This window comes from Delphinapterus leucas, chromosome 6 (assembly GCF_059928025.1).
Source record: "Delphinapterus leucas isolate spDelLeu-1000000601 "Yukka" chromosome 6, BTC_Dleu_Yukka2, whole genome shotgun sequence".
NCBI lineage: Eukaryota > Metazoa > Chordata > Mammalia > Artiodactyla > Monodontidae > Delphinapterus > Delphinapterus leucas.
In genome coordinates, this window is record NC_143134.1 from 62,613,332 (window position 1) to 62,639,118 (window position 25,787).

General features: G+C 38.5%; 1 protein-coding gene across 1 annotated transcript in view; it reads left to right on the top strand.

Moving 5' to 3' along the window:
- MPDZ (multiple PDZ domain crumbs cell polarity complex component) overlaps positions 1 to 25,577 on the top strand; it is a 558,334-nt gene extending 532,757 nt beyond the window's left edge. The window contains exons 55-58 of the mRNA XM_089913222.1: positions 445 to 698; positions 6,263 to 6,420; positions 14,419 to 14,529; positions 16,319 to 25,577. The gene's annotated coding sequence lies outside the window, so the exon portion shown is untranslated. The remainder of the gene's footprint in view (positions 1 to 444; positions 699 to 6,262; positions 6,421 to 14,418; positions 14,530 to 16,318) is intronic.
- Positions 25,578 to 25,787: the final 210 nt, after the last annotated feature.

Below are 25,787 nucleotides of genomic sequence, written 5' to 3' on the forward strand. Positions count from 1 at the left end.
GACTAACTAGGAGCCACTCTGACAGGCCTGGGAAGGGAAGGAAGGAGATACAATAGCCACTGAGCAAACCAACCAACCTTCTCCGAAAATATCAACTCCAAATTTAACTTGCATTTGTTGGTCAATTTCCTTGTCGGTTCCTTCTTCCCTTTTTTATAATAACACATTGGAAGAGAATGAAAATATGGTCTCTACTTTTCAAAGCAAAGTAAACCAAGCACCAAAAAAGATGTTATTTAGGATATGTCTATTACAAACTTGGCTCTCGCAAACCGATCCAGTCTTTTCAAGATCCTGGATTAAAATCTCTTCGGTCCTTCTCCTGATATGGTAGCTGACGTTAACACTCGAGACTTGGCTAGGGGTATCAAAGGTCATTTCTTTTGCAGGGATCGGCATGTATCTGGGTGTTTATTTCTCTGCTAACTAGAGGTTTCTTTGCAGATATCGGACTGCTGTCTCTGACGATGTTCCAGTGCCCCCTGAGGGCTTCTGAGTGTAATAAAAGCAAACGAAAAAGCGGCTTCGTATGAAATAATTCACTATGCAGGAACAAAGCTGAATGTGGGACTCAAAGGATCTCTGAAGTAAAGATTAACCGCCAGTCATCAGGAAACCTAAAGTCATTTGAAATAAGAGGTGCCACAAGCCAGAAGACAGAAGCCATAAACACATACAATATTAATAAAGCAATTACAGTAAGTGCTATAACGCTCTGCTTTTCAAATCTCTTGCCACTTCAAGAAACATCTGTCCCCGCCACTAGAAATTACTGTTAAAAAAACCAAACCAAACCAAACAAGCTGTGCTTTGTGTTTCAGCTTTTCATTCAGTATCCTGATCAGCCAGTCCACTGCCAAAGCTTCAATACCAATTTAATAGCCTATTCCCTGGGTTGGTTTTCCAACCAATGTAGCCAATTGTACTTACAGTAAGCAGAGGAGCGATTAGCTGATGCACTGCATTGTGCAAACTGCCTGGATCCAATCACGCATAATGTCTCAGGGGAAATTCAAGTGACCAGATGAATCCTTATTTAGTAGAAACTGGCTTGAGCCTTAGCTTCCCCAGATCCTGAAAGTTGTTGGTTCCTTATATATTTTTAAAATAAATTCTCATGTTTAGTTACAGTGCACATGTTTGTTACTTTGTTGCTGGTCAGTACACTTCAGACATGCCTGCTAGAGGGAGGAGACATGGTGATGAATGCACACCTTTTCAAAAAACCAGATTGGCCTGAGTTCTATTCCCTGTTTGAATGGGAATGACACAGATTCTCTGAAAGTTTCCTTTCCCACATTTTAAAATAGGAAATTTAATTCCTCCCCATCTCACAGGGGATCAGATGGAAACTTTTCCTGAAAATGCTGTGTATACTGTAGAGAGCCCTAACAGGGTAAGGATTCCCCCATACATGAGTTGTGGTACACTTTATCCTGGAATAGCAACCTATCTTAGAAAATAATTGAGAAGAAAGGCAGCCATGTCCCTAAGTAATCACTGACCCTTCCACTGAAAAGAGACACAACAACAAAGCTGAGGGATTCAGGAAACAGGGAATGAAGTTTGCTTCAATGATGAAGAAAGAGACAAAGGTAGTAGTGGTTTCTTAAATGGAAGATTATGACAGAAGATAAATTTCAGACGTCCACTACTTGGGGTTGTAGATCTGAATGAGCAATTGAGTTAAACGTTCACCCCAGTATTTAAATTAGAAACCCTTAAAGTCTCCCTAGGTTTCTTTTCTACACTTATCACAAAGTCCTGATTTCATTGATCACCAGCTCTCTCTTCTTGCTATCTGTGTCATAAAATGGGCTTCCTCTTTTTATTCTCCTTCCCACGGACTTTGTTCAAAGCCATCTCCATTCTTGCCAAGACTTCAGCGGCCTGCTGAATGATCTGTCTGCTTGTGGCCTCCTGCGCCTTTCATCTGTTCTCCAAATTGGTAACAGAATGTTTTCCTAAAATTCAGACCTGAGCTGTCATTTCCCACTTAAGCCTTCTCCATGCCCGCTCTCACCTACTGAACAGAGCTTGAGCTCTTTAGGCGGCCTGCTGATCCTTTGTGATAGAGCCCTTTGCCTGGCTTTTTGTTCCATGTGTCCTAACTCCATACACGGTCCTTCCATACTACTTTCAGTTCCTAGAATACGACATTCTTTGGAGCCTGGCAATGCGTTCCTCCTTCATTGTGCATTCTTCACTCTGCACACTTGTCCACAAAACCAATCACTTCTTATCCTTTTCTGTCTAGCTTATTAGATAACCTGGTTTGGGTTTGCTGGTCACTTCTCTCTGTACACACCAGCGTTTAGAGTACTGTTCTCAATATGTATGAGGTACAGCATCGTGACATAGTGGAAAGAAGGGAGCTTTGGAATCAATTTTTTTTTTTTTTTTTTTTTGCGGTACACGGGCCTCTCACTGTTGTGGCCTCTCCCGTTGCGGAGCACAGGCTCTGGATGCGCAGGCTCAGCGGCCATGGCTCACGGGCCCAGCTGCTCCGCAGCATGTGGGATCTTCCCGGACCGGGGCACGAACCCGTGTCCCCTGCATCGGCAGGCGGACTCTCAACCACTGTGCCACCAGGGAAGCCCTCAAATTTGGTTTTAAGTCCTAGCTTACAACTTACTATGGCAAATTATTTATACTCTTGGAACCCTAGTTCTCCCATTTGTCAAATAGGAATAAGAATGTCCAAGTTTTGTGAGGGTTAGCAATAGTATATATGAAATACCTGATGCTATCTATACTTATAGTAAGGGCTCTATATATGATTGCCACAGTAGATTATATTGTAATTGCTTTGTTAGTTGTCTTCCTCATCTCCTTTAAACTATGACTTTGAAAAAAGGGGTTATATCATCTTATTTTTTCTTGTTCATCATTCTGGCCTCAGTACCTAGCAAAGACCCTGGCACATAGCAATTGTGTAATAAATATTTGCTCAAAGAATCAACCAAAAATCAAAGGTACATGAATGGTGAAATCTCTCTGAGAATTCATACTACAGCAGGATTAGAAGTAATGACTTTGATAGTGTCTGTAAATCTGAAGCGTATTTAAAACAGCATTTGATTTTCTGGTTCTTGAGTTTTCCTATGCTGACAAATGAACATGTTTGGAAGCTGTTTCTTCTGAAAGGACAGACTGCTATCAGCATGAAATGAAGGCCTGTATATAGTATAATCCCATGTTGTTTTACCATCTTAATCAGGTGTTTTGAAAATGGAATCTGGTACCTAAATGGCTCTGAATTTTGACTCTCAGGTGGAACATTGCATGTGAAGCAGGGAGTGGAAAGAGATAGGAGATGACCGGTCAATTAGAGGCCAGATGGAGGAGTACCTTGCAGTTCACAGTTATAACTTGGACATCCCCCTTTCAGGGATTTATTGAAGGATTTAAACAGGGATGTGACAGAACCAGATGTCTGCTTTAGGATTTTATATGGAGGGTGTGTACAGGATGATTCCCAAGGGAGCAAATCTAAAGAACATCCGGAGGTTGTTGAAGAACAAGGGAGATGATGAAGAGCTGAAACAAACAGTGGTCAGGACCAGCTTCAGGATCATGTGACCTGTGCAATCACACAAGAAAAGTCCCCGACTTAGGAAGGTCCTGTGCTTGTTTTCATGCTCTGTTGTCATTGTCTTGAAACTTCTAATAATTTTTGGAAAAGGGACCCTGCATTCATTTTGCACTTGGCCCTGCAAATTACTTAACTGGTCCTGGCAGAGGTAGTAGGAGAGAAATCATGATAGATGGTCCAACACTTAGGAGGATAAGTGTTCTGGTCCTCTTTGCTTTTCTGTGTATGTGATTTCCGTAGTGCCCTCAGGTTAATCCCTGCCTGACCCGAGTGAGCTGTGGGTGTGGGGATGAGTGGAATAGAGAAGATTTAAGCATTTGATTATAGTAATATAAAAGAGCAAATACTAAGTCTCTCTCCTTCAGTGAGGAAGTTTTGATGTCTCGTTCAGGCAGTGCATAGTCAGGATTGATTAAGGGTAGAAACAATTATCTATGTTCTTCTGTCTTTTCCTGATTAAAAAATAAAATTTTATTCTGTGTCCAAAAGAGGGGGTAAAATCATGCAAAGATACTGGAAGCCTAAGGCCAGTTCCTTCTAGCCTGAAGGATTGTGACAGCAGGATATCAGAGAGAGGCCTGAAAGGGACAGCGTCCTCTGGCATTCAGGTTCCCATGCTGGGTACAAGTTCACATGCCCCGAGAATGACACAGAAGTAGTGATGACCGTGAGAGCCTGGTTTCTGCATCTCGGCAGCTGTCATTTTTTCCGGAAGACTGGTGCTTACTCTCTCCCCATGCCCCATTCCAAACAAAACTCCCAAGCTTTGCTGCAGAATTTGACTTTGGAGCAGAAGTGCTGATACGGATTGAGGTTGAATTTCTTTACAGCCTATTGGGATAGGTGCTTAGAATCAAATTTAAGTTAATTAAAGAAAACAAGGTGTACTATTTCTGTTACCTAAATAGGAGGTTGCAAATTCATACCTGCTACATAGACATAAACCACTGTCTGGTACTAAGAAGACAGAAATATTAAGACATAATCTTAATTTCAAGAAACCCAGTTCCCTCACCGGAGTACTTTAAAGTATCTGAAATTGTAGCATTATATTCCTTCTTCATGTGTACGTTTAATAGACTTTCACGTTATTAGGAGTTATACAACCACACTATATGTGTACAGTTACGTATTGTTAAAACTGGTACATTTTGCATTACCTAACTGCCATAGTATGGGATTTAGCCTTATAATGCTCCTTCATACCTTTCCTACAATTTCTTTATGATAACTTTACCTTTCATCTTTGTATAATTAGGAAGTATTTATTTTTATGAGATCCTAAAGGAAAATAGTAACTACCAGCATGGGAAATAGATTTATTCCCACTTTCCTGCTTGGTATCCATTTGTGAGGACATTCTAGGCTTGTACAATTCTTAGTGCTTGTAAAAATCAAGAACATCATCTCTTGCTGAAGAAGGTATGGGCCCATCACTTTTTGGTGTTATTTTGTGTTTTCTCAAAACCGTATATAAGGGGCTTCCCTGGTGGCGCAGTGGTTGAGTCTGCCTGCCGATGCAGGGGACACGGGTTCGTGCCCCGGTCCGGGAGGATCCCACATGCCGCGGAGCAGCTGGGCCCCTGAGCCATGGCTGCTGAGCCTGCGTGTCTGGAGCCTGTGCTCCGCAGCTGGAGAGGCCACAACAGTGAGAGGCCCGTGTACCGCAAAAAAAAAAAAAAAAAAAAAAAAAGCCGTATGTAAGATTCTGGAAGTGATGCCTCTCTATCTTGATGGTCCCTGCTGCCCAAGTGTTTCAAATGTAGTCCACTGCATTTCTTACAGACAGCAGTAATATAAGTAGGACTAGTATAAGATTGGCCTGTGAGCAGCTACTTTTCTGATAGCTAGCCTATCACTTTTGAAGCCTGCATTAGAACCATATAGCAGTTATTATTGTCTTCTCGTTATTTATAATTGGCCCATTGACCTGTAAGCACTAATATTAATAGATATCTCTCGTTTTTGATTTTTACTTCATTTTCCTGATTTTTGAAATACAATATCTTCACTCTGGAAAACTTAGGAAATACTTAATGAAGAATTAAAATTGTTTCTCATAAGCTAACTTTTACGTTTTGGCCTGGGTTATTTTATTTTTCCTATAAACTCGTAAGTACTTCCCATGAGACTGTGGTCTGTGCTAGGGATCATTCTAAGTGCTTTACCTTCAGTTAATTTTCACGATGCTATGAATTTTGTAATTTTCAGCATTTTTTGATGAGAAAACAAAGGCCCAGAGTAGTTAACTTTCCCAATGTCACAGAGGAAATAAAGGCAGAGGTAGGATTGGAACCCAGGGCTGGTTCACTCTGAACCAGGAAACAGTAGTGCCTTAGTTTGGGCTTAAATGGAACATATGTTTTGTTGTCTTTATTTTCCCATTAATATTATAATGATATAAATAATTCTGTTTTCATTAAACATTTTCATAAATATCTTTAATAACTGAAGTGTTCATTATATGGATGTTTTATAATTCATTCAATCAATTTATTTATAAATACTCTCCATGCCATTCCCCAAACAGATCTAATTTTGCAAGCTTTGTTGTATTGAATTGATTTAAGTTTAGTAAACTTAGTTATGTATTTCTCTCATTGGGGGAGGTTATTACCTACTCTGGTTAAATTTTAATGTAGATTTTCCAATGCCTTTTAATTTTAGGAAATATTATACTGAGGGGAAACTATATCTCATGATGGAAGAAATATAGGAATCACCCCATTGAATCGGTGAGGGAGATGAAGCCGCAGTTCTGTGCTCCCAGACCCGCCCAGCAGATGGCACCTTCCCCGTGGAGACCTAAGTTTTCACACTATCTGGTAAGAGCTACAGTTTTCTTTGAATCATTGTAATTTTGTAGACAAAAAATGTCTTAGTTTTGCAGCTCTTGTCACTTCGAATTTGGAAAGATAAAGAGGAGTGTGCTAAAATCCAGATATTTCGTGCACTGAAAATTGAGGTGAGGTTGGGATAAAGTACATAGGAATGTCTGGGAAGGGATGGCAGTCGGATTCCTTTCTTCAAAATGCATCACTGCTGGTGCTGGGAAAACTGGACAGCTACATGTAAATGAATGAAATTAGAACACTCCTGAACACCATACACAAAAGTAAACTCAAAATGGATTAAAGACCTAAATGTAAGTCCGGACACTATAAAACTCTTAGAGGGAAACCTAGGCAGAACACTCTTCGACATAAATCTCAGCAAGATCTTTCTTGATCCACCTCCTAGAGTAATGAAAATAAAAACAAAAATAAACAAATGGGACCTAATGAAACTTAAAAGCTTTTGCACAGTAAAGAAACCATTAACAAAATGAAAAGACAACCCTCAGAATGGGAGAAAATATTTGCAAATACTGTGCATCAACTATACCTCAATTCAAAAATATATTTTAAAAAATAATAGCATTCTGAGAAGGGAAAAAAGAATCCATCACTGCTTTCTTCAAAATGCACCAGGGAACAAGATTTTTAAAAGAAATGTGGGGCAGTCGTAATTAAGACTTTGTTTTTGAGTTTTTACTTTTTGAACATTGAAATATTTCGTGTGGGAGGGAACACAAACAAGACTGAGAATAACCTGAGGCTGAAAACGTTTGCAAAGTAGAATGCCAGGTGCTTTCTTCTGTGTGGTAGATTTCTCAAATGTTCTCTACCTTTGTACTGTGAATATGTAATTAAAGTGGATAATGGAAAAGGAGATGTGAGGAAAAATAAATTTGCTTTTTAATTTTCAGTAATTTGAATATACTGAATTAAAATAACTAGGCAACATACTTTTCTGTCAAATCTAGTCTGGAGATGTGTTTAGAAGCTAACAGTTAAATAAAATGGAAATTAATGAGTTTTTTAAAAAATAAAGCTTCCAAAACATTTTGGGAATTATGGTTTTTACTTGTCATAAACGTGTACGTTTTTTTCTAATGTCAGAAAAATGCTTTCCCAGACTTGAATTATTGAGAAGTTTTTATTTTATTTTATTTTCAAGGAAGAGTAGCTTAAAATGGATTGGATAATTTCCAGGATTTTTAAAATAAATTCTGATCTGGGTTAAGACTGTTATACATATTTTCCAAAGATGAGGCAAGTTCGGGAAAATCAAAAAAAGTTTAGAAAATGAGGTTTTCTTAGCAAGAAATGGATTTTACAAATTAACTATTAAAAAGCCCAGTTACTATATATTTGATTCAACCCAATAAAATCCAAACAGCTTTTTTTTTTTTGGTGGAAATTGAAGCGCTAACCCTGAAATTTATATGAAAAAGAAATGTACCTAGAATAGCCAAAATTATCCTGAAAAAGAACAAAGTTGGAAGACTCACACCACCTGATTTCAAGACTTACTGTAAAACTACAGCAATTATAACATGGTGGCAAGAATAGGCAAAGAGACCATTGGAACAGACCATGTACCATCAATTTTCGACATAAAATATGTAGTCAGGTAATTTTCAAGTAGAGCTTTTTAACAGAGTAGCGAGAGTCTTCTCCATAATGGAGTCAGACCAAGTAGATAAATGTGGGGAAAATGAACATTTACTCTATACAGAAATCAGTTCAAGGTGAATCATAGAACTAAACAAAAAAGCTAAAACCACAAAGCTTCTGGAAGCGTATATAACATCTTTAGAACCCTGTGTTCGGGGAGTTTCTTAGAGTGGGCACTAAATATAAAATTAAAAGTTAAAAATTGGACATTATCAGAATTAAACTTCCATTCATCAAAAGCCACTGTAGAAAATGAAAAGTAAAGCCACAGACAGAAAATATTTGCAAAACATATATCGGACCAGTGATTTATATTTGGGTTATGTAAATAATTCCTACAAATCAAAAAAAGGACGACTTAACTTTCAAGTGGGAAAATATCTTAGAGAACTTTACCAAGGAAGATCCCTAACTGACCAATAAGTATGTGAAAAGATGCTCAAGATCAAGGGTCATCAAGGAACCGCAAAATAAAGCCAAAATGAGATGATGCTACACACACACTAGAATGGCCAAACCTTTCAACACTGACAATACCCAGGATTGGCAAGGATGCAGAGCAACTGGAATTCCCACACGTATTGGTGGGAGGTGTAAAACTATTCAACTAACCACTCTCCTGGGTTGAATAGCGTCTCCCCAAATTAATGTCCACCTGGAACCTCAGAATGTGACCTTATTTGGAAACAGGGTTTTTGCAGGTGTATTCAAGCTAAAATGAGGTCATAGTGGATTAGGATGGATCCTAAATCTGATGACTGGTGTTTTTGTAAGAAGAGGGACATTGAAGCACAGGGAGATAGGAGGCATACAGGAAAGAAGGCCATGTGAAGACTAGGTAGACATTGGAGTTATGCTGACACAAGGCAAGGAATGGCAAAAATTGCCAGCAACCGCCATAAGCTGGAAGAGGCAAGTGTAAGGGTTCTTCCCTGGAGCCTTCGGAGGGAGTTTGCCCATGACAGGAACTTGATATCCAGCTACCTGATTTCAGAAGTTCTGGATTCCTGAACCCTGTGACAATGCATTTCCTTTCTTTTCATCTACCCAGTTCGTGGTACTTCGTTATGGCAACCCTAGGAAACTAATACCACCACGTTAGAAACGTAGGCAGTTTCTTATAACCTTAAACATATATACCTACCTTAAAACTCAGCGATTCCACTCCTTGGTATTTACCCCAAAGAAATGAAAGCATATGTCTGTAAAACTATTTGTATAGGAGTATTCATAGCGGCTTTAGTTGTAATAGCCGAAACCGGAAAGAAATCAAATGTACAAGAAGGGAATGAATAAAAAATTGTTTTATATTCATATAATCAAACACTATTCAGCAATAAAAAGGAATAGACTCCATAGCATGAATGAACATCAAAAAACCAAACGAAACAAGACAAGACAGTAAAAGAAGCCAGAAACAAAGAGTATTTATACTCTATGAGTCCATTGATATGAAGGTCAAGGGCAAGCAAAAGTATTCACAGGCAATTAAAATTAGACCAGTGAGGGGAGGAGTCGACCTGAGAGGGCCTGAAGGGACTATCTCAGACACTGCAAAAGTTCTGTATCTCGACTGTGGAGGTGTGGTGGTGTTGTTTAAGTTAATGTGTATACATTTGTCAAAACCCATTGGGCTATAGACATAAGTGGATGCATTTTATTAAATGTAAATTATATTTCAACAAAAGTGTTATAAAGAAACATAAATCTTGGAGCATTTCACCATATATAATATTTACCTCAATTTAAAAAGAAGAGGGCCATGGCCGTGAGCCATGGCCGCTGAGCCTGTGCGTCCGGAGCCTGTGCTCCGCAACGGGAGAGGCCACAACAGTGAGAGGCCCGCGTACCACAAAAAAAATAAATAAATGAAAAGAAGAGAAAATCCTCATTTAATTTAATGGAAATGTTTATCCCTCTTCTGTTTTTGAAAAACATACTAATTATCTGCTTTCAGAACTCACTTTTAATTCTTAGGCAGTAGATTATCTTCAAGTGATTTATTTTTATTCTCTAAGTTTTCCAATCTACCTTGAATGTAAGAATCCATACAACTCATACCGTCAGAGTTCACTTCTGTGCATGTTGGCAAAGCCTTAGGTCTCAGTTTCCTCAGTTGGGAGGATTCTAATAACTTATCAGGACATAATTTGCCCTGTTGGCTATTTTGTTAGGAAGGGAATAGGTCACTTGCAGGGGCCAATCAAGTGCGAAATAAAAAGACCTGTACTTCAAACTAAGAATGCACAGCTTTAAAGAGCATTCAAAATGTTCTTGGGCATTTTTTCAGATGGGAGGAACAGACAGAATTTGGCCTGTCTGAGAACAAAGAACAAACCAGCTTCAGGTGGGCAGTATCCAGTTCCGGTCTGACAGCTTCTTGGCAAGTGTTATATGTATCAAGCTCGACTGGATGGAAAGGAGGACCTGAGGGGAAACACAGCAGAAGAGTGGGGGCAGGCAAAAGAGAGAGGGAGGCCCCTGGAGGGGCCTAGGGAATCCACACTGCCCAGCTGCTTCTGTATTTATGGTGCAGCGCCAGCGCCATCATGTGGTCATCAGTGGAATTTCAGAGGAAGAAAGGAATTCTTTCCCCACTACCTTTGAAGAGTGGAATAAAAAAAAACAGTCACCCAAAGGGCCTGAAAAACTTTGAGAAGGATATCACCGTATAATTCTTTTCCATTTAAAAGCTGAAGGGATTCTTGACATCTCAATTAGTAACACATCTGGACTCGTGTTTGTTATCCAGATACCTGTTATCTGTTCATTCATGGAACATTTATTAAACACTGTGCCAGACCCTGTACTAAGCAGGAGAAAAGCAGGCATCATGGTCTCGTGAAGCAGACAAACCTGTGAACAAAATATTAGAGCAATCATACAAGTACTGTAATGCAGGACTGAAAGAGACACTGCCACTGAAAAGGAGCCAAGTGGGAGATTTTAATATTTCCCAGAAATGCTATGATGTCCCCTCCGCCCCTGCAATTTGGTGCTATAATCTTATTCCCTGAAAGGCCTGTGTTGATCCTATTGCTTTAGTCACTTGCCCATACACTTTTTTTTTTTTTTAACATCTTTATTGGAGTATAATTGCTTTACAATGGTGTGTTAGTTTCTGCTTTATAACAGAGTGAATCAGCTATACATATAGATACATCCCCATATCTCCTCCCTCTTGCTTCTCCCTCCCACCCTCCCTCCTGCCCATACACTTAGAAAAAATCTAGCTATAATTATTGATTGATCGATGGATTGACTCAGTAATTATTTATTGAGATCCTACTATATGGCAGCACTGTTGTTAAGTGCTGGGAGATAACAGATACAAAGGGAAAAGACAGAAAATGTTTCTTCTTTTGTTAAGCTTGTGTGTGGGGAGTGAACTGTTAAAAAATGTCATAGGTCATGTATATAAAACATAGCTATTTTCTTTTTGCTTATTTATTTTTGTTTTTATTTTATATTTCCCACCCATGTCTGTTGTTCCTTAGCTTGTGAACAGTTATTCTAAGCTATTTCAAGTTAGTTTGAGATTTTTAAATCAGCTTGGCTTCTTCCTTAAGGATTCTGGGAAATTGATTTAACTTTCCTCCTCAGAAGGGCACTTGGGTTTCATTTATTTGTTAAGCCACAAAGTCAGAATTTGGGACAAGACTTCTAGCTTAGCTCTATTAAATGCTTCATTTGTCAGGTTTACTTCCTCATCTCAGTTTCTCCTGGCTGCTTTAGGGTCATGCATGTAATAAACATGAATGGTATCAGAATTTTATAATCAAAGTAGCAGATCTTCGGAAGCTGGCAGCACGCTGCATACACACGCAGCCCCTGCGCCTTGGCACTCACAGCCATCAGGGAGAGGATTGCAGCCTCAGCCCCTCAATCACACAGAGTCGGCTGTCTTTCCATCTGCTCCAACTTTGGGAGCCAGAGCAGGGAACGGGGACTCTTCTAGTGACCTGAAATGAGAGAAAATTTAAATAATCATACTGAACTCACTGGAGGAGGGGGCCAGGATGCCCAGAGTTTCCGCTTCAGGCTCAACTACTTTCCCCAATTTAATCAACCCAGTGGCTCATACCTGTAAGCCTATCAGCTTCCTGTTCATTTAAATTTGCAGGGAGTTTTGTTTTGTTTTTTTAATAAAACTGAAGCTAAATAGAGATTATGTGTTATTTCATATAAAGTACAGTTGTAAATTCTGTGCTGTGGTAACTTTCCTTTAGCTCCAGGTGTTTCAGACATTAAACACAAAACCAACTTTATGCTCTTTATGAATTTCAAGGAAAAAGTCTTTTGATTCATAGTGCCATCTGAGAGGAAAAAAATGTAATCTTTGCCAAAAAAACCAAACCTGTCATCAACAATAAAAAAAAATCCTTTGGCTAAATTTCCGTATATTTACATGACCTGGTCACAGTTGTTAAAAATTTACAGTCTACATACATTTGATAAAAAAATTGAAACATTGAAAAATTCTCCTGTGTATCGCTGACTCAAGCCTTTAAAGACATAAATCTGATCTGTGTATGCTTCTACAGAGAACAGTTGTTTCATCAGAATTTTAAACATGTTATTGGTCACTATTAAAACAAGTCCAATAAAAGAACTGAATCCTCATTTAAAAATACATATTTAAAATGTTTTTCAGACTTTGAAACATCACCCAAAAGCATGCCTTGCAATTTTCTTTCTGAGGTCTTTGCATTTAGGACATATGAACCGACTGTTTTCCCTTTGTGAAGAGCACCTGTGCTGCTCTCATCCTAGCGTGCCTCTTCAGGGTATTAACTGCTTCCAGAAAACCATCGTCAGTTGAATCGGTGAAGCATCCTCACTGCACAACAGAACAGGATGTACTGATGAGATAATCCTTTCCTTTGTGAAGGGCCAGTTTGAGAGACAGGCTGGATGAACGGCACGCATTTTTTTAAAGTCGCGGTTCACAGCCAGCTTCATTAAACTGCATTAATAACCTTTGCAGTTTTATTGCAGCAACAACTGGTGAGCATTCTGTTGTCAAATAAATAGGCTTTTATATTAAAAATGGATACTCTTCTCACAGTCATATATTTTTAGAGAACTTATTTCCCTAAAATTTCCCTCAGCCTGACCCTAAGGTACCTGAACTGTCTGATGAAGGTCATCAATAGTGTAAACAGTTGAGATAGAATCTTCATGAATAAAGTGACACTTTCTAGACTCATCCCTCTCAACCTCCAAGTCTATACCAATTTAACAGAGTCTTGAGTTGTCTGTAAAATTATCTCAAAATATAGGTCTCATCTATATGTTACTCTCATGGCCTAATTAATCAAATACTACAAAGAAAATAACATTGTTTTGTATCCAAGGCAACAATATAGTATATTGTGCCTTTACTAGGGTATTTTTGAGCTTGAATTTGAAAATCAAGTGTCAATTCCATAGCCGTAGCATTATTTACTCATTTTCATGAAGGATAAGAAGGCTTGTATAACTTGACACTGAGAATAGAAAGAGTTATTTAAAGATTATTGCTCTAGTTCATTGCTTAAAAAGTTCCTCATCTATGTCATGTAATAACAATAATAACCGCAGGGCTTCCCTGGTGGCGCGGTGGTTGAGAGTCCACCTGCCGATGCAGGGGACACGGGTTCGTGCCTCGGTCCGGGAGGATTCCACATGCCACGGAGCGGCTGGGCCCGTGAGCTGTGGCCGCTGAGCCTGCGTGTCCGGAGCCTGTGCTCCGCAGCTGGAGAGGCCACAACAGTAAGAGGCCCGTGTACCGCAAAAAAAATAAATAATAATAATAATAGCCACAATTAAATAATAACATTGTTGTGGTCCTAAAACACTGTGTGCTAGATGCTGTTTTAGGCACCTCACATATACTAACTTATTTAACTCTTATGACAGTGTTATGAGATTGGTATTATTATTATCCCCATTTTATTGAGGAGGAAACTGAGCCACAGGAAGGAGGAGTAACATTCAGAGTCTCATAGAGAGGAGGTGGTAGAGTCAGGACAGAGTCTTGTCACACGCTCTTCCCGCTAAACGAATCCTCTCTATAATCTTTTTTTTTTTTTACATCTTTATTGGAGTATAATTGCTTTACAATGGTGTGTTCGTTTCTGCTTTATAACAAAGTGAATCAGTTATACACATACATATGTTCCCATATCTCTTCCCTCTTGCGTCTCCCACCCTCCCTATCCCACCCTTCTAGGTGGTCACAAAGCACCGAGCTGAACTCCCTGTGCTATGCGGCTGCTTCCCACTAGCTAGCTATTTTACACATGGTAGTCTATATCTCTCAATGCTACTCTTTATCTCTAGGCTGAAATCCTCCTTCAACTTCATATCGGGCTGCACACCATCTCTTCCCGAACAGCCCACCAGATCATCAAATTCAGCACGTTCCAGATGGCGCGGAGGATCTGCTGCCAGGTACCTGCTGCCTCCACCCTTAACTCCGATCGTCTAACTTACCTTCCCAGTTGTGATGAAGATGCTGTCAGGCTCTGCTCTTCCGTCCCCGTCAGTGCTTGCCTCACTCACACTTGGTCCCAGCCAATCCCATATCCTACCTATGAGACACCTTTAGCATCTCTTTCCTCTTCCCTGTCCCCAGGCTCCATTCTCTCCGAGGCATTGCTTATCTTTAACCTGGACTTTTGAAATTGACCTTGAGTGGTTCTTCCTATCTCCATTCTTTCTTCTCCAATGAATTCTACACATTAGTCGCAATGAAACTTACTAAAACATACTTCAAATCATTCCTGCTAAGAAAATCCTAGTAGCTTGCTTATAAAATGAATAGTAAGCTCCTAAACTTTCCACTATAGGTTGTTCATATGATAACCTCAACCTTGTTTCATTCCTTATTGCCATTGCATCCTTCTGTCTCTGCCTATCTGTTTTTGCTTGTGAAATGTTCTTTAATCTTATTTTGTTATGTCTGATCCACCATCCCAATACCAACCCATTGCTTCCACCTCACTATTGTGTCTCTCCCATGTTCTAGATGAGATGTCCACTTGTTTGGCCAAATCTTCTTTCCTAATTTTTCAGGTCTCTCCCTTTCTCTTCCTCCCCTTCGCTAAATCTTGGTTCAAGAATTCTTGCTTAGGCTAGAAAAATGCTTCCTACCTAACCTACCTAATCTCCTTCATTAAACCCACTCAGCGTTATCACGTCAGGGTAACAGTATCAAAACACACTCTTTCACCTTGTCAATTTCCTGTTCAAATGTTAGAAGGACTTCCTATTTACTACAGATCAAACTCCAAAGAGGCCACCATATGACACAACTACAGGGACACCCATTCAGGTTTTATTCTGTTGGAGTCCTCAGACTTCTTAGTTTAGCCTTAAGCAGTATTTTGAGAACCAGTAGTAGAAATGTTATTATATTACAACCTGCCGCTCCACTCTCCCGGCCCCCGCAAGGCATATACCATCACCAAGAGAAGATGGGCCATTACCTTCAGGTATGTTGGGGAAGCATTGAGTCAAATAGGTTCTCCTTCCTGGAGGATGTTCAGATGTCTTCCATATGCTAATGTGTATTAGGAATCTCCAAAAAGAATGTCTATGGACAAGAGTTGTTTTTGTTTTCCTCAATCACTCTTTGGTATTTCCCAGGACACCAGAGTTCTCCAACCTAGAGTTTAGGGAAGCCTGCCCTCCACATTCTCTGCTCCTGTCGTCGCCCCAGGTCAGAGGCCACCTCAGAACTGCCTTCCCGACCATCTTGGTGGACATTGCCATCCCTCCTCTATGCCGTCCTCCTGTTTTATTTTCTTCATAATACTTGTCACAATTTGATGTGATGATGCTTATTGCTTGTTACTTATTGTTTGTTGTTTTTTTCCTCTAGGATGTAAGATCCAAGGGAACCAGCATTCTGTCTTGTCTGTTACTATCTTCTCCACGTAGGATAGTACCTGATACACTTAATGCGGGGTGTTTTTTTTGGAGGGAATATATGTTCCAATCAAAAGCCTTGCTTGTGTCCATCTCCTTGTTCCTCTCCCTACCTAACTGAATTTAGGCTTATGTTACATGGTTGAAATAAAAGTTTCTCCTCTCTGAGGTTTTCCCTGATGGCCTGACTCATCCCAAGTAATAGCTCTTCTACTGAACTTCTGTAACATTAGTATTTGAATAAGTCAATTTAGTTTGAACAGTTAATATTTTTTTACATAGAAATGCTACCTTATTCCCCCAACTATAGGGTATTTGCCTTGTGGCCAGGATTGGTGTCATACGTTGGATATCTCCGAAATAACCAATACATGGCTTCTCAGGTAAGCAGTAAATATCTGTTACTTGATTAAGTAGATATTCCCATTCTGTTCCCTTGAAGGATGCAGTGTCATGCCCATATGTGGATTGGCTGGGAGCGCTCCGTCCTAGCAGGAAGTATATCCCCTGCTGGCAAGGAGGTAGAGAGAGGGTTTCTACAGCAGGAGAATCTTAGGGACTTGCTTTGGGCTCTCCTGTATGTGTGCTTTCTGGCATTTCCACGTGTTTGGTAAGTCTTCCTTGCCAGTAGCTACGTGGAACAGAAGAGGGGGAAAATCCCCCTTCTGGCCTACAGAAAAGGAATTGACAGAGTATGATCAGTCATAGAGAGGGGGAATATGGACCTTGCAGGGAAGCAAAGGAAAATGTACCTCTTCTCAGTTTGCAGAAAGGTAGTTTGCACTTAAACAGCAGTTTTTAAAAGTTTGTGTGATATGCTGTTTTGAGAACCTGTTTCCTTCAAATGTTTATTTTACAGTATTTCTACACACATTATTTCATGTACAATATGACAGAGAAAAAATATGGAAGATATAACTGATCAAATAGTTTTGCTAATAGCCAAGAGGTTTTCAATTTAAATATGATGGATTCTGTTTGGGTGGAGATGCTATACATTCTCAACTTTAAAATTATTTCTTATTCTCAGAAGAAGTAGCTATAATTGGAAGGAGTTGCGGTAAAAAGGTATAATGATGAAGTTAGGGAAATAAGGGAGTTTGGGATCGAATAATACAGTATGAGTGAAAATTCTTGTCTCGTGTATACGTAGAGGGTCTTAAATTCAGCAGTGCCAGCAAAACCTCTCTGACGTCAGGGACCTTGGATTGAGATGTTACTTCCTGTAAAAAATCAATAGGCACGTGCATTTTTATGTAAGTCCCTTAAATGTTAATCCATCTTTAAAATTATTACAGCAATTCTATTTCTTTTATGTAGAAATAAGATGTTCTTTGTTGAGACAGGTTAAGCTGTTGGGTCTTCATCCAAGTGATGTGGCTTAAGAACATCTGGAGAACCTACCCTTGTTTTCTTATTAATGGAAAGCTTGTAGGGCTTAGTGATTTATAACTTCTCTGTATTCTAACACACCATCTGATTTTTTCTTTTTTTAGAACTTTATTTCATTTGGAACCTTTATGTGATGATGTAATATGCCACATATGAAACTTTTCTAATGAAAAAAGCCAGTATTTCTGCTGCAAGTCAAATTGCATAGCCAGGAGGGGCATGATTTGGAGCAGACTCCACCTAAGTGTTTGGATCTTCTGGAATGTTGTCAGGGTGCTAGTTTCAGCTTGTCTCCAACCTTTCCATCTCAGCCTAGCCTGGGACCTTAAGATGAAACCTACCCACAGGTGGATTTGGCAGAGCTTTGAGATACTCTGTGAGAGAGAAAAAAGAAAAGAAAAGCGTTGGGTATCAAATACATTTGAGGAATTGCAGAATTCTAAATCTGCTGTTTGAAAACTCTCACGGCTTATTAGCATATTAAGGCTTTGAGAATTCCTAGAGCTCTACAAAATTGGGTCTGTCCTGTTCCCTTTACTTTCCTGTCTTCATCTCCCGCGTCTCTCTGTCACTCTCTAGCAACTCAATTGATATGGGTTAGGCACAGGCACTTGTCTGTGGGTCTCCCGGCTGTTGGGTAATCGAGGAGGCCCCAGTGAGATGACTGGAGCATCTTAGCTCTGTTGCATGCGCCTCTCATCCTTCAGCAAGCTAGCAAAGGCATAATCTCCTGACCGTCACAGAGACACAAGAGCCAGCAAGCCCTTCAGTGTGCTTATATCAATTTGCTAATGTTCTGTTGGCCAAATCAGGTCACATGGCCAGGCACAGACTCAGAGCAGGCAGGCACTGCAACGCTACAAAGCAAAAGGTGCCGATACAGGAAGAAGTGAATAATTTGGGTTACTTTTGTAAACTACCATATGTGTTAGAACTTAAAATTTTTTTTGTTTCCCTCTACTAGAATATAAGCTCCACAAAGGCAGGTTTTTTTAAAATCTATTTTGTTAACTACTTACTTTTATTACTTAGAACAGTGCCCTGCACATACTAGGTACTCAATAGATATTTGTGAATGAATGCATAAAAATAAACCCATTTAACTGTGTTTAAGCCAACATTTTCAAATATGTTTTTCAGTTGATCCCATTATTAGTGGAAAGCCAGATGAAATTTCATTGGAAAGTAGAGATCCTTCGGATATCTATGCCTTTCTTACTGAGGATGGAAACTCCAGTAATTAATGGAAAATGATGATCTTTACAAAGAGAAAAATCTCTCAGTATTTATTTTGCCTCCTTTCATTCACCTAACTACTAAGTTTTAGTAAATGACTTTCACGTATCAGGTGTGTACTAGATGCTCATGGTAGTGGAGAGCGAGAATACAGCTCCTGTCTCTGGGAAGTCTCAGATGAGTTGAAGAACAAACCTATAAAACTGAACTTTGACCAATATGATATGCGCCATTGTAACGTTGTTAAAACAGCCCCCAAGAACACTAAGGAAGAAGTGTTCACATGTGCCATAAGATATGAGAGAGAGCATTCTACCTTTGACTATCATATCTATTCAGACTGATAAAGTCACTCTTCTAACACAACTTGCATATTGCCAACGTAGCTGTTCATACCATTTAATCTCTTCGCCCATCTGCACATTCACCCTTGTTCTCTGTTCTTTCCAAATCCTACCCATTCTTCAAGTCTGACCAGCAATGGAACATTCTCTGAGTTTGCTTACAGTTTTCCCCTGAATTCCATAGCATTTATTGTCTGTATCATAGTCATGTGTAATACCTACAGACATCTATTCTACTGTTTTTTAATTGACTATTTAACCCTCCTATTGTTCACCTTTTCATGTGTGACTGTTTTGTCTTTTCAAAGAATTAATAACCATCTTGAGGGTAGAGTTTGTGTTTCTTTTCTGGAATTGCTAAAAATAATGCTTGCTATTATAGGTGCTCTGATAGTTAATTAGAAGGATATACTGAAAACTGAAAGTTTTAACTTCCGTTCATCACCTAATTATGGTCAGGCCTGATAATGCATGTGAGCTATTGGCTGTCAGTACAGAAATATTTCTACTTAGAACTGGTGTTTATGTACTGTCTTTATGTTGGAAACCAGTTACTACTTTATATGAAGCTGCAACCACAAGCCAGTATTTTTAACAGGTTGAAATAAAACTGACAAATATTAAGAGGTTTGGAAATGGGTAAGAGAAAATTTTAAAATGGTGAAATGGCGAACTATAAATGCACAGGGAGTAAAGAGATTTCTCTACTGGCAAAGAATATGTTGAAAAAGGGAACAAAGAAAAAACAAAGATGTGTTACCTGCTGATTTTTGGCTCCAGGGCAGAGCAGTGAAGCATTTGTCATCTGTCAATTAGTTTTGCAATTTCTGTACACCTGCATATTCTATCCATTAGCCCCATAAGAGTGCCCTTTAGTGGGAAATTTTGCTTAACATGGTACTTGATGTGTGGGAAACTCCCCAAATAAACCACAAAACAATCAAATCAATTCATTTAGGTTGAGAAGAATCTGAATCTTACATTTGACTTGGAGGCCCTTGAAAAAGGCAAAAAGGATCTCATCAATATTCCAAGTATTCACTGAAAGAAACTGCTCCAAGTCATAGTAATGATGATAAGAGAAAGGAAATTGTTAGTTTACTCATAGTCATAGTAATTAAAGCATAATAATCTATTCAGATCCTATTAAAGACTGTGTCTCACTCAATACATTTCCGGGCAGGTTTTAGGCCACAGGCCATTCAAAACTCCTTTTTCTTAAGTTCTACAGTCTAAGGAATTTCTTGCGCTCATTCATGGCTCTCTCATATTAGGGGATGGGTGCTGTGTACAGCTGATGGATTAGCTTATTGCTTATGAACTTATTTCCCATTTTAAGTGAATGCATTTTGTTGGAGGTCCCATTGGTATCTGTATGGTATGAGTATTCATCTTTAAGCCTTATCCTTTTGGAATGAGCTGACTATGGACGTCTCCACCTGCATAGTTGAGAAACCTGTTGCTGGACTCAGAGTAATCTCACGAAGGTCAGAAGCCTGACCTGGAATAATTTCTTTACCTCAAAAACTGGTATTAGCTACAGACATCAGTAAGCACACAGTATACTAGAGCACATACAATTTTTTAAAAAAGAAATGTTATTTTTGCTGTATTCTATTAAACTTGAATTTACTTCATTCTCACATTTTTCCTTTCATTTATGCTATATGTAGGTATTATAAGGGAAAAGATTGTTATTTGATTACATTAAGATCAGTCCAGTCCTAGCTAATACAATAAGACAAGGCAAGACTGAGAAAGAAGATATGAAATTGTCTTTATTCACAGATGATATGATCATCTATGTAAAATATCCAAAAGAATTAACAAAATAACTCCTGGAACTAATGAACAACTACAGCAAGGTTGCAGGATACAAGGTTAATATACAAAAATCATTTCACTTCCCTGTGTACTAGCAATGAAAAAGTGGAATTTGAAATTGAAACTATAATACCATTTATATTAGCACCCCCCAAAATGAAATACTGAGGTTATAAATCTAACAAAATATGTGCAAGATCTATATGAAGAAAACTGCAGAACTCTGATGAATGAAATAAAAAAAGAACTAAATAACTGGGGGCATATTCCATGTTCATGGATAGGAAGACACTATTGTCAAGATGTCAGTTCTTCCCAACTTGATCTATAGATTCACTGAAATCTCCTTCAAAATCCCAGCAAGTAGTTTGTGGATATTGACAAACTGATCCTAAAGTTCATATGGAGAAGTAAAAGACCCAGAATACCAACACAATATTGAAGAAGGAGAACAAAGTTGGATGACTGACACTACCTGATTTCAAGATTTACTATAAACCTACAGTAATTAAGACAGTGTGGTATTGGGGAAAGAACAGACAACTAGATCAATGTAACATAATTGAGAGCCCAGAAATAAATCTGCATAAATATAGTCAACAGATCTTTGACAAAGGAGCAAAAGCAATACAATGAAGCAAAGACAGTCTTTTCAACAAATGGTACTGGAACAACTGGACATCCACCTGTGAGTAATGAATCTAGACACAGTTGTTACACTCTCACAAAAATTAAATCAAAATTGTTCATAGGCCTGTGCATATAAATTTAAACACAAAACTATAAAACTCCTAGAAAATAACATAGGAGAAAACCTAGATGACCTTGGGTATGGTGATGACTTTTTAGATACAATACCAATGACATGGTATATGAAAGAAATAATTGATAAACTGGACTTCATTAATATTGAAAACTTCTGTGAAAGATAATATCAAGAGAATTAGAGGATCAACCAGAAACTGGGAGAAAATATTTACAAAAGGTGCATCTGATGAAGGACTATTATCCAAACTATACAGAGAACTCTAAAAACTCAAGAATAAGAAAACAAACAACCTGATTAAAAAATGGGTTAAAGACCTTAAGAGACACCTCACCAAAGAAGATTTACAGATGGAAATAAGCATTTGAAAAGATATTCTTCATCATATGTCAATAAGGAAATGAAAATTATAACAACAGTGAGATACCACTACACACCTATTAGAATAGCCAAAATCTAGAACATTGACAACACCAAATGTTAGTGAGGACATGGAGCAACAGGAACCCTTATTCATTGCTGGTGAGAATGCAAAATGGTTTAGCCACTTTGGAAGACAATTTGGTATTTTCTTATACAACTAAACATACTCTTACCATGCAATACAGTAATCATGCTCTTTGGGATTTACCCAAAAGAGTTGAAGACTTATGTCCTCACGAAAACCTGCACATGGATGTTTATAGAAGCTTTATTCATAATTGTTCAAGCTTGGAAGCAAGCAAGAAGTCCTTCAGTAGGTGAATGGTTGAATAAACTGTGGTACATCTAGACAATGAATATTATTCATTGCTAAAAAGAAATGAGCTTTCAAGCCATGAAAAGACATGGGGGAAACTGAAATGCATACTACTAAGGGAAAAAAGCCAACCTGAAAAGGGGACATACTGCGTGATTTCAATTATACGACACTCTGGAAAAGGCAAAACTATGGAAACAATACAACGATCAGTAGTTACAGGAGGTTGAGAGATGAATAGTAGGAGGACAGAGGATTTCTAGGGCTCTGAAAATATGTGTAATACTATAATGATGGACACATGTCATTATGCATTTGTCCAAACTCATAGACTGCACAATGCCAAGACTGAACCCTAATGTAAACTGTGGGCTTCAGGTGATTATGATGTGTCAGTATCAGTTGTAACAAATGCAGTACCCTGGTGGGGGATGTTGATAACGGGAGAGGCTGTGGACGTGTGAGGGCAGGGGGTATATGGGAATCCCTGTACCTTCTTCTCAATTATGCTGAAACTACTCTAAAACAACTAAGTCTTAAAAATAAGTCTATTTTAAGAAAGTGTAGATAAAACAAAGTTAAATATTAGAAAATCATTTTCAACATAAAAAGAGACATGAATGGGTAAGAAAAATAAATACGTTCCTCCCTTCACAGGGCAAAAGACATGAGTTTATAAAATTAGAAATGCAAATTTTAGAGTGTTATGCCAGCTCTCACCTACCAAACTGACAAAGATTCTTTTTAAAAACATTTTTTTACTTTTAATACATTTTTTTTAGGTTACACTCCATTTATGGTTATTAAAAAATATTGGCTGTATTTCCCATGTTGTACAATACATCCCTGTAGCTTGTCTTATACCCAATAGTTTGTACCTCCCACTCCTCCACCCTATGTTGCCCCTCTCCCCTCTCCCCACTTGAAACCACTAGTTTGTTTTCTATTTCTATGAGTCTGCTTCCTTTTTTGTTATATTGGTTTGTTTGATGTATTTTTCATATTCCATATATAAGTGATATCATACAGTATTTGTCTTTGTCTGACTTATTTCACTTAGCATGATACCCTCCAAGTCCGTCCATGTTGTTGCATATGGCAAAATTTCATTCTTTTTTATGGCTGAGTAGTATTCTATTGTGTGTGTGTATGTATACACCACAATGTATACCACATCTTCTTTACTCATTCATCTGTTGGTGGACACTTAGGTTGCTTTCATATCTTGGCAATTATAAATAATGCTGCTAGGAACATTGGGATACATGTGTCTTTTCAAATTAGTGTTTTTGTTTTTTTAGGTATATACCCAGGAGTGGAATTGCTGGATCATATGGTAGTTCTATTTTTAGTTTTTTGAGAAAACTCCATACTGTATTCCATAGTGGCTGCCCCAATTTACATTCCCACCAACAGTGTACAAGGGTTCTCTTTGCTCCACATCCTCACCAACATTTGTTATTTGTGTTCTTTTTGGTGGTAGCCATTCTGACAGGTGTGAGGTGATATCCCATTGCAGTTTTGATTTACATTCCCCTGATGATTAGTGATGTTGAGCATCTTTTCATGTGCCTGTTGTCCATCTGCATTTCCTCTTTGGAAAGATGTCTATTCAGTTCTTCTGCCCATTTTTAAAATTGGGTTGTTGTTTTTTTGATGTTGAGTTGTATGTGCTCTTCATATATGTTGGATATTAATCCCTTATGGGTCATATCATTTGCAAATATTTTCTCCCATTTAGTAGGTTATCTTTTTATTTTATTGATGACTTCCTTTGTTGTGCAAAAACTTTTAAGTTTAATTAGGTCCCATTTGTTTATTTTTGCTTTTATTTCCTTTACTTTAGGAGATGGATCAAAAAAGTATTGCTGTGATTTATGTCAAAGAGCGTTCTGCCTATGTTTTTTCTCTAGGAATATCCAGTCTTACATTTAGGTCTTTAATCCATTTTGAATTTATTTTTGTATATGTTGTTAGATAATGTTCTAATTTCATTCTTTTACATGTAGCTGTCCAATTTTCCAGCAGCACTTATTGAGGAGACTGTCTTTTTCTCCATTCTATATTCTTGCCTCCTTTGTCATAGATTAATTGACCATAAGTGTGTGAGTTTACGTCTGGGCTCCCTATCATGTCCCATTGATCTGTGTGTCTGTTTTTATGCCAGTACTATACTGTTTCGATTACTGTAGCTTTGTAGTATTGTCTGAAGTCAGGGAGTGTGATACCCCCAGCTCTGTTCTTCTTTCTCAAGGTTGTTTTGGCTATTCAGGGCCCTCTGTGTTTCCATACAGATTTTAAAATTATTTGTTCTGGTTATGTGAAAAATGACATTGGTAATTTGATAGGGATTGCGTTGAATCTTCAGATTGCCTTGGGTAGTATGGTCATTTGAATAATATTGATTATTTCAATCCAAGAACATGGTATATCTTTCTATTTGTGTCATCTTTGATTTCTTTCATCAGTGCCTTATAGTTTTCTGAGTACAGGTCTTTTACCTCCTTAGTCAGGTTTATTCTTAGGTATTTTATTCTTTTTGATGCAATGGTAAATGGGAGTGTTTCCTTAATTTCTCTTTCCAGTAATTCATTGTTAGTGTATAGAAATGCAACTGATTTCTGTATATTAATTTTAAAGTTAAAATAGAATTTACAATGAAGACCAGAAACAGGGGCTCTCATTTAGTTCTGGAACAATTCTAAATTGATACCATATTTTGGAGAGCATTTTTATACCATATTTTCCTTCCATTACTTTCTGTAAAAACTTATTCTCAAACCTTCAGTTTGATATTTGGAGGACGAGAAGCATAACTCAGTCTTGTGGTCTTTTCCTCCCTTTTTTCCCTCTTCTCCTTTTCCCCCTCCCTCCTTCTCCTTCTTCTTCTTCTCTTCCCCTCCCTACCTCCCTCTCTCCTTCTCTTAAATGTTGAAAAATGGGAGGTATTTAGTCAGTGAAGACCAGTGTTGAAGTTTATATCTATCTCTTCTCTAGTACAAAATGTAGATAATATAGAAATTTTTTTTTCTGGATTATTTTTCTTGCCAAATGGTAAGGAGTTTTTCAAGGCCACTCTAAAGACTTCCTGCCTGTGTACTCTCGGCTCATTGTACCTCCAAGTTTCTGGCATAAACCATTGAAAGGAATTTTTTAAAAATGTGCTCTAGGGCTTCCCTGGTGGCGCAGTGGTTGAGAGTCCCCCTGCTGATGCAGGGGACACAGGTTCGTGCCCCGGTCTGGGAAGATCCCACATGCCGTGGAGCGGCTGGGCCCATGAGCCATGACCGCTGAGCCTGTGCGTCCGGAGCCTGTGCTCTGCAACGGGAGAGGCCACAACAGTGAGAGGCCCGCGTACAGCAAAAAAAAAAAAAAAAATGTGCTCTATTAAATTTGATAGGAACATTTGCATTTTGTAGAGAGAAGATTCACACATGATATATTTGATTTCAAGCTTTCGCAGACTTCTTTTAATTTT